The following is an 8087-nucleotide window of genomic DNA, read 5'->3' as shown; positions in this document are numbered from 1 at the left end:
TTGTATCTTTGGACTGGCAAAACCAATTCTCCATGTATAAAGTTGGGAAAATGTAGGATGTCTAGAAGCAGAGAGATACTCCTTGCTGATAGTGCTAAAACCCTATATGAAGTTCTGTGTTAGGGTTAGGGTTAACTTTTAAGACGATTACAGACAATATCTTCATAGAAAGTGATATGGATGGTGAAGGGACTTAAAACTGCGTTCTAGAAACTTCTGAAACCATGTAAAACCCAAAGAATCAAAGACTCAAGCAAGACAAAGTTAGATATTTGAAGATTACTGGATGGATGTCCCCAAGGGAGAAAATTAGAATCAATGGATGATGTCGAAGAAAGAAGACTGGTTGTAATTAAGAATGTGCCCTTCAGAGCTTTAAGGAAGGGATGTTGTATGGTGGAAAGAATGTGTGCATGTGACCTGCTCAGTCGTGTCTGACTGACCCCATGGACTGTAGCCCGCCAGGTTCCTTTGCCTATGGGATTTTCCAGGTGAGAATACTGGAGTGGGAAGAAAATATATACAATCCGATTTTTATATCATGGTAAGACATGCTGGAGAGGGGATGTGAAGACACAATCAGTTTCTCTGGTGAACACAGCAGCATAAACACCGGAAGTCCTCTAATGTGATGATGCTATTCATATTACCCCATTCTGATACTGTTCTGTTGCCCACTGGTTGCCATCTCCACACATTCATCTACCTCAAGAATCAAAGGGATCAAATCTCTGCAATGTTTTTTGGACATGTCTGCCATGGTTTAATTTCAATGATAACTTTCTTCCATAAATTTTGTTTGTTTTTTTTTTACAAATCAGAAAGGTGAATTTGGCTCATAGAGTCTACTCGGTGAGCTCAAAGATACCTCCAGAGAATAAAATTTATAGTTTTGTGACCCCATGGACTATAGGCTCCTCTGTCCATGGGATTCTCCAGGCAAGGATGTGGTAGTGGGTTGCCATTTCCTTCTAAAGGGGATCTTCTTGACACAGGGATCGAACTCCTTGCATTGCAGCCAGATTCTTTACCATCTGAGCCACCAGAGAAACCCTATTTTATTCGTGAAAGTGAAAGTCACTCAGTTGTGTCCCACTCTTTGTGACCCCATGGACTATACAGACCCTGGAATTCTCCAGGCCAGAATACTGGAGTGGGTAGCCTATCCCTTCTCCAATGGATCTTCCTGATCTAGGAATCAAACCGGGATCTTCTGCATTGCAGGTAGATTCTTTACCAACTGAGCTCTCAAGAAGCTAAAGAACCTAACCTCATTTGATTTTGAACATAGACTTTAACATTGCTTTGGTCCAGGTCTGTGACATCCCTGTGGAGAAAGAAACTCAGACAACAGAGTAAGTGGGAACATCTGAATTAGAATAAGGGCTAAATCCCTGGAGCCTGCAGGAAAGGAGTGAATGGAAAGCCAGATTTTTTCAATGTTGAATTTTAAGCCAGATTTTTCACCAACATTTTTTTTAATTAATTTATTTTTTATTGAAGAATAATTGTTTTACAGAATTTTGTTGTTTTCCGTCAAACCTCAGCATGAATCAGCCATAGGTTTACATATATCCTCTCAAACTAACATTCTCACCTCTTGATTTTTAAGTGCTAGCCAAATGAAAACAAGCAGAAGAGAGATGGGGGACAGAGGGTCCCGGGCCTTGAAGCCTGCATTTTGTTCTTGGTGTGTGGGCTGTAGAGGCAGTGGAACGGGGTACAGGGCTGAGAAGACAATGAGCAGCCTCATTCACTTCCTGGTGTGGAGTCTTTCCCAGGGGGCTGGGCTCCTGGGTTTTCAGCCCTCTTCCTGTCTCTGAGCCCAGCTCACAGTTTAACTGTTGAGGTGGCCAGGAAGGAGCACATTGAAACCTTCCTTGGGGAGGCATCAAGCTATACAGGAAAGGCTGAATGCTGAGAATGAGGTCCATTTATCCTGGTCTGGAAGGAGCCTGGCAACAGCAGTGTGGCCAGAGGGATAAGCAAGGAGCAGGGACAACCCCTAAGGCTCCAGGCATCTCTCTCACCTTTTCCCACAAATATTTTGACAACACTCCTAAGAGACTTGTGATCTAATTCTGTTTACACACAGAACACTTGAAGTCTACCTTGTAGGGGAAGAAAAATCATTTCCCCACTACCCTCCTAGGTTCTTCAGTTGGGGACCTGTCATTAGACCGACAAAAGACAATTTGGGCGTATACAGCATAACAAAAGAATAAAGTTTTAGTGAAATGACCAGACAAAAGGAAAAAGACTTTCCAGGATTGGCAAATTGTAGGGAAGTAAGTATATGGGGGGCTTCTCTAGTGGCTCAGATGGTAAAACATATGGGAGCGGAGAAGGCGACGGCACCCCACTCCAGTACTCTTGCCTGGAAAATCCCATGGACGGAGGAGCCTGGTGGGCTGCAGTCCATGGGATTGTGAAGAGTTGGACATGACTGAGCGTCTTCACTTTCACTTTTCACTTTCATGCATTGGAGAAGGAAATGGCAACCCACTCCAGTGTTCTTGCCTGGAGAATCCCAGGGACGGGGGAGCCTGGTGGGCTGCCGTCTATGGGTTTGAACAGAGTCGGACATGACTGAAGCGACTTAGTGACAGCAAGTATGTGGGAGAAACTAATGGGACATGAATGTTAGGTTTGTTGTATAGATTTTTTTCTTGGGCCGTCTCTGGGCTAAAGGCTAGAGTTGTCTCTGGTGATTAACTTCTGTCCTTTCTGGTAAAGGTAGAGAGGCACCTTAATGAATTTATGTCCTGCTTTTAGGCAAATAGGGAAAGGGCAGAGGGCTTTTCTTGTATCCACTACTCATTCTCTTCAGCTTGAAATAATCAGTATGCCAAAGTGGCATATTTTGGGGTGGCATATTCTGCTACCCATCAATATCTATTTTTGGAGGGGAGTTGATGTTCAGTTGCTCAGTCATGTCTCACTCTTTGCAAGGCCATTGATTGCAGCATGTCAGGCCTCCCTGTCCTTCACTATCTCCTGGAGTTTGCTCAAACTTATGTCCATTAAGGCGATAATGCCATCCAACCATCTCATCCTCTGCCCTTTCTCCTCCAGCCTTCAATCTTTCCCATCATCAGGGTCTTTCCCAATGAATCAACTCTGCATTGATGGACAAAGTATTGGTGTGTTAGCTTCAGCATCAATCCTTCCAACGAATATTCAAGGTTGATTTTCTTTAGGATTAACTGGTTTGGTCTCCCTGTTGTCCAAGGGATTCTAAAGAGTCTTCTAGAATACCACAATTCAAAAGCATCAATTCTTCAGGGCTCAGCTTTCTTTATGGTCCAACTCTCACGTCCATACATGACTACTGGAAAAACCATAGCTTTGATTATATGAACCTTTGTCAGCAAAGTTCATGGTTGCAGTCACCATCTGGAGTGATTTTGAAGCCCAAGAAAGTCTGTCACTGTTTCCATTTTTTCCCCATCTATTTGCCATGAACTGATGGAACTGGATACCATGATCTTAGTTTTTTTGAATGTTGAGTTTTAAGCCAGCTTTTTTACTCTCCTCTTTCACCTTCATCAAGAGGCTCTTCACTTCCTCTTCACTTTCTGCCATTAGGGTGGTGTTATCTGCATCTCCAAGAAACACAGGTTGAAATTTTTAAAGACGTCCATGCTGAAAAGGGATGTCACTGTTGGCAGAAACATCACAGATTTTTTACAAAGGTGTGAGAAAGATGACCATTCTTTAGAGTTTGAGATAAGCAGATTTAGGTGAAAAACAGTCTTATGTTTTCCCTCATGGAGCTTTTACACATTTAGGAATCATAGGAGAGCTGATGCGGCTGAAGTTGTTCCCTGCTGCTACTGCTGCTGCTGAGTCACTTCAGTCGTGTCCGACTCTGTGGGACCCCATAGAGGGCAGCCCACCAGGCTCCGCCATCCCTGGGATTCTCCAGGCAAGAACACTGGAGTGGGTTGCCATTTCCTTCTCCAATGCATGAAGTGAAAAATGAAAGTGAAGTCGCTCAGTCGTGTCGGACTCTTAGCGATCCCATGGACTACAGCCCACCAGGCTCCCCCGTCCATGGGATTTTCCAGGCAATAGTACTGGAGTGGGTTGCCATTGCCTTCTCCAGGAAGTTGTTCCCTAGGGAGCAGCAATCTGGTTGGAGGGCAGGACCTGAAGCTGTAGTTGCCTAGTGCTTTACATAGTGATAGTTGGCCTGGAATCCTCATTAGTGCCAAGCATTGTTCTAAAACCAATAAATGCACTACCTCATTTAATCCTCACACCTAAAAGGAAGGTACTCTATCATTCACACTTGCAGATGAGGAATTGAGGCAGGAAGCAGTTAAGTCCCTTGCCCAGCGTCATACAGGGGTAAGCAGTAGAGCCAGAATGCAGACTCAGACAGACTCCAGAACCCAAATTCTAAAGACTCACTGTTCTGCCTATACCAAGGTTATAGAAATGTAATTATCTGTATGAAAAAGAGCTATTGGAAAGCTTCCCTAAACCACACCAGCACTGTCACTCTGTACACAACTCCAGAGGCTTTTTGGAAAATTCAAGAATATGAGATGCCTTGTTGGGAGGCATTGCAGGCCAGAGGTGCCACTCGTGGAATTCAATGTAAGCAATGCCAGGAGGATGCAACCTGGGGCTCTTACCTGTAGCTCCCTGTGGTGCCTGCAGAATCCAGGCCTGGATCTGAGGTCTATTTCAAGAAAGCATTTCTTATGGATGCAGGTCAAATTTCCCTATACACTGAAAATTTTTTTAGTCCTAGGCCTTGATCATGTAGAAGAGAGAAGGGAAAGGAGAAAAGAAGAAATATAAAGAAAATAGAATGAGGGGAAAGAAGTTGGCTAGTGTGGGAAGCAGGTGATGACAACCTCTAGCCTTCAATGTTAGAACAGAGCCTAAGGTCCAGGTGGTCTAAAGGTTGCCCTTTGCTACTGTCTGAATGAGTTCCACCCAAATTCATATGCTGAAATGAAAGGTGATGGTATTAGGAGGTGGAGTCTTTAGCAGAAGTTTAAGTCATGAGGGTGGGGCCTTCATTAATGGGATTGGTGCCCTTATAAAAGAAGCTCCACAACACTCCCTGGCTCCTTCCACCAGGGAGGATACCAGGAGAAGTCTGCAATTTGGAAGAGAGCCCTCATCCAACCATACTGGCATCCTAATCTCAGACTTCCAGCCTCTAAACCTGAAGAAATAAATTAGCATTGTTCATAAGCTACCCAGTCAACAGTATTTTGTTATAGTGGCCTAAATGAACCAAGGGATCCTCTAATATTTTAAAGGGTGTCAGTGGATGAAAGGACAAGACAGCAGGTCTACTTGTGAAATAAAGCCGGTAAAACTGTCAACTACAAATTGGCACTTGCCAAGGGCATTTGCCAGCAATTGAACACCAACAAGAAGGGCTTTTGCCTTCTAGCCATGCTATCACAGCTGCTGACCTTCAACACTCCCTGAAGGGAACTCAGGGTGGACAGTGAGTCTCTCTGTGTTCCAGGGAAAATGGTGGAGCAGGTCTTTAGGACAGTGAGTCTCTCTGTGTTCCAGGGAAAATGGTGGAGCAGGTCTTTAGATAGATATTTTCAGGAACTGATTTCATGATTCCAATCCTTGCATCTCTTCATATCTAGAAAAGCACTCAATCCCTTCATGGCAACATCAGCTCCTCCTGACTAGCAGAAAATCCTGTAAAGAAAGCTCTTGACTGCATTAAAATCCCCCTTCTCCAAAATCTTACATATTGACCTTCCCCCACTACTTCTTTGGAGCAGTCTTTCAGAGCTATTTGAGGTGCTGTCTCCCAGGCTGCCCCAAATAATACTTAACTTGCAACTCTTACTTTGTACATCTTTTTAATTAGCTAGTCCCACATCTGTTAAATTTTATTTGGGGCAAAATGAGGACTGCAGCCCAGGAGACAGCAACTCAGATAGCTCTGAGGAACTGTTACAAAGAGGAAGGTGATATATGTGATTTTGGTGAAGGGGAAATATTTGCAATCAAGCACATATTTTTTTCCCATAACGTTTCTTCTAGTATTGTGAAGCTTTTGCTAGTCATGAGGAACAGTCATCACCCTGAAGGATTTTATTTCTTTTCTAGATATGAAGAGATACAAGAATTGCGCTCATTAAATCAGCTCGTGAAATAGCTAGCTATCTGAACACCTGTCCTGCCAGTTTTTTCCCAGAGTCTCATCTCTGCTATCCACCCTGAACTCCTTTCAGGGGGTGTTGCAAGTCAGCAGTTGCAGCAGCACATGATTTAAGCCTTGTAGAGGTAGATGGCAAGCACCCATGGCAAGTGCCAATTTGTAGTTGACAGAGGTAGGGAAATGTACAAAGGCACAAGTAGTCCTGAAGAAAAGGTGCAGCTTTCCTGCAGCCAGACATGCTACCACCAGGTGGAGCTAGACCCTTCTGTCGTGGCTATTCTTCCTAACGTGATGCGAGGTTAAAGGCATGATTTCCTGGACATAGAGTTAAGTATGAGGAATTAAAAATAGTTAACTTCCCTTATCAGATTGGCAAAATTTTAAAATCTTGTACAGGGGAGGAAAAAGAATTTTGCGTCCACCCTTCTAAGTTCTTGGTTGAGGAACTGCCCCTTTTTCTCTATCCGCCCCCAACCCACCCCCCCGCCACGCCCCCGCCGACCCTGTAATTTCTCTTAGAAAGGTTGACTTCTACTTAGTTTTCAGAGCATTTCTTATGTTTGTTGTTTTTATTTATTTATCTTTGTTTGCTCCTTTTAAAAAGTAATCAACTCAAGATAATCCTATGTCAACGTAGGGGAGCAGAATTTGCCACTGTAAAATATGTCTTTGGCATGCCGTGCTGTGCTTAGTCGCTCAGTTGTGTCCGACTCTTTGCGACCCCATGGACTGTAGCCCACCAGGCTCCTCTGTCCATGGGGATTCTCCAGGCAAGAAGGCTGGAGTGAGTAGCCTGTCTCTTCTCCAGGGATCTTCCAGACCCAGGAATCGAACTGGGGTCTTCTACATTGCAGGCAGACTCTTTACCAGCTGAGCTACCAGGGAAGCCCCTCTCATTGGCATATTCATTGTTTTAAGCTGGTTATTCTCTGAGAAACAGCAGACATGGTGAAGTGAAAGTGAAAGTTGCTCAGTCGGGTTCGACTCTTTGTAACTCCGTGGACTATACAGTCCATGGAATTCTTCAGGCCAGAATACTCGAGTGGGTAGCCTTTCCCTTCTCCAGGAAATCGTCCCAACCCAGGGATCAAATCCAAGTCTCCCGTATTGCAGGCAGATTCTTTACCAGAGGAAAAAAAGCCCAAGAATACTGGAGTGGATAGCCTATCCCTTCTCCAGCCGGGGCTCTATAAACCAAGTAGGAGTTGCCCTTTTGTAAGAAATGATTACATTTGTGAGGGAAATCTCCGTTTGTAATGGTGTGCTTTCTCTGTTCCTGTAAGAGGAAGATGACCAAATCTCAGGAAACTTATCAGCAGAGAAGGCAATGACCTAAATCTGCATCACAATTACCCTTCTTTACTGTGCTTTTCCTGGTGACTTCGCATAATACACTGCCCCCATTCTCAACATTCTCTTTTGTCTTTAGCTGAGGATGATATTTAAGGTGAAGAGTTTGGCCATTTTGTTGAGTTACTCAGTTTCCTGGGTCTCTCCCCTGGATGCTGCTACTGCTGCTAAGTCGCTTCAGTCGTGTCCGACTCTGTGCGACCCCATAGACGGAAGCCCACTAGGCTTCCCCGTCCCTGGGATTCTCTAGGCAAGAACACTGGAGTGGGTTGCCATTTCCTTCTCCAATGCGTGAAAGTGAAAAGTGAAAGTGAAGTCGCTCAGTCGTGTCCGACTCTTAGCGACCCCATGGACTGCAGCCTACCAGGCTCCGCCGGCCATGGGATTTTCCAGGCAAGAGTACTGGAGTGGGGTGCCATCCCCTGGATACATGTTATTAATTAAATTTTGCTTTTCTTTTGTTAATCTGGTTCATGTCAATTTATTTCTTAAACTAGCCAGAAAAAGCTAAAAGGGGAGAGGAAAATTTCTTCCTCCTCAATACCAAAAGGGCATATGTTGGGGTGGCATATTCTGTTTCCCT

This window comes from Bos mutus, chromosome 3 (genome assembly GCF_027580195.1).
Source record: "Bos mutus isolate GX-2022 chromosome 3, NWIPB_WYAK_1.1, whole genome shotgun sequence".
NCBI lineage: Eukaryota > Metazoa > Chordata > Mammalia > Artiodactyla > Bovidae > Bos > Bos mutus.
Note: the sequence above shows the minus strand (reverse complement) of the source record.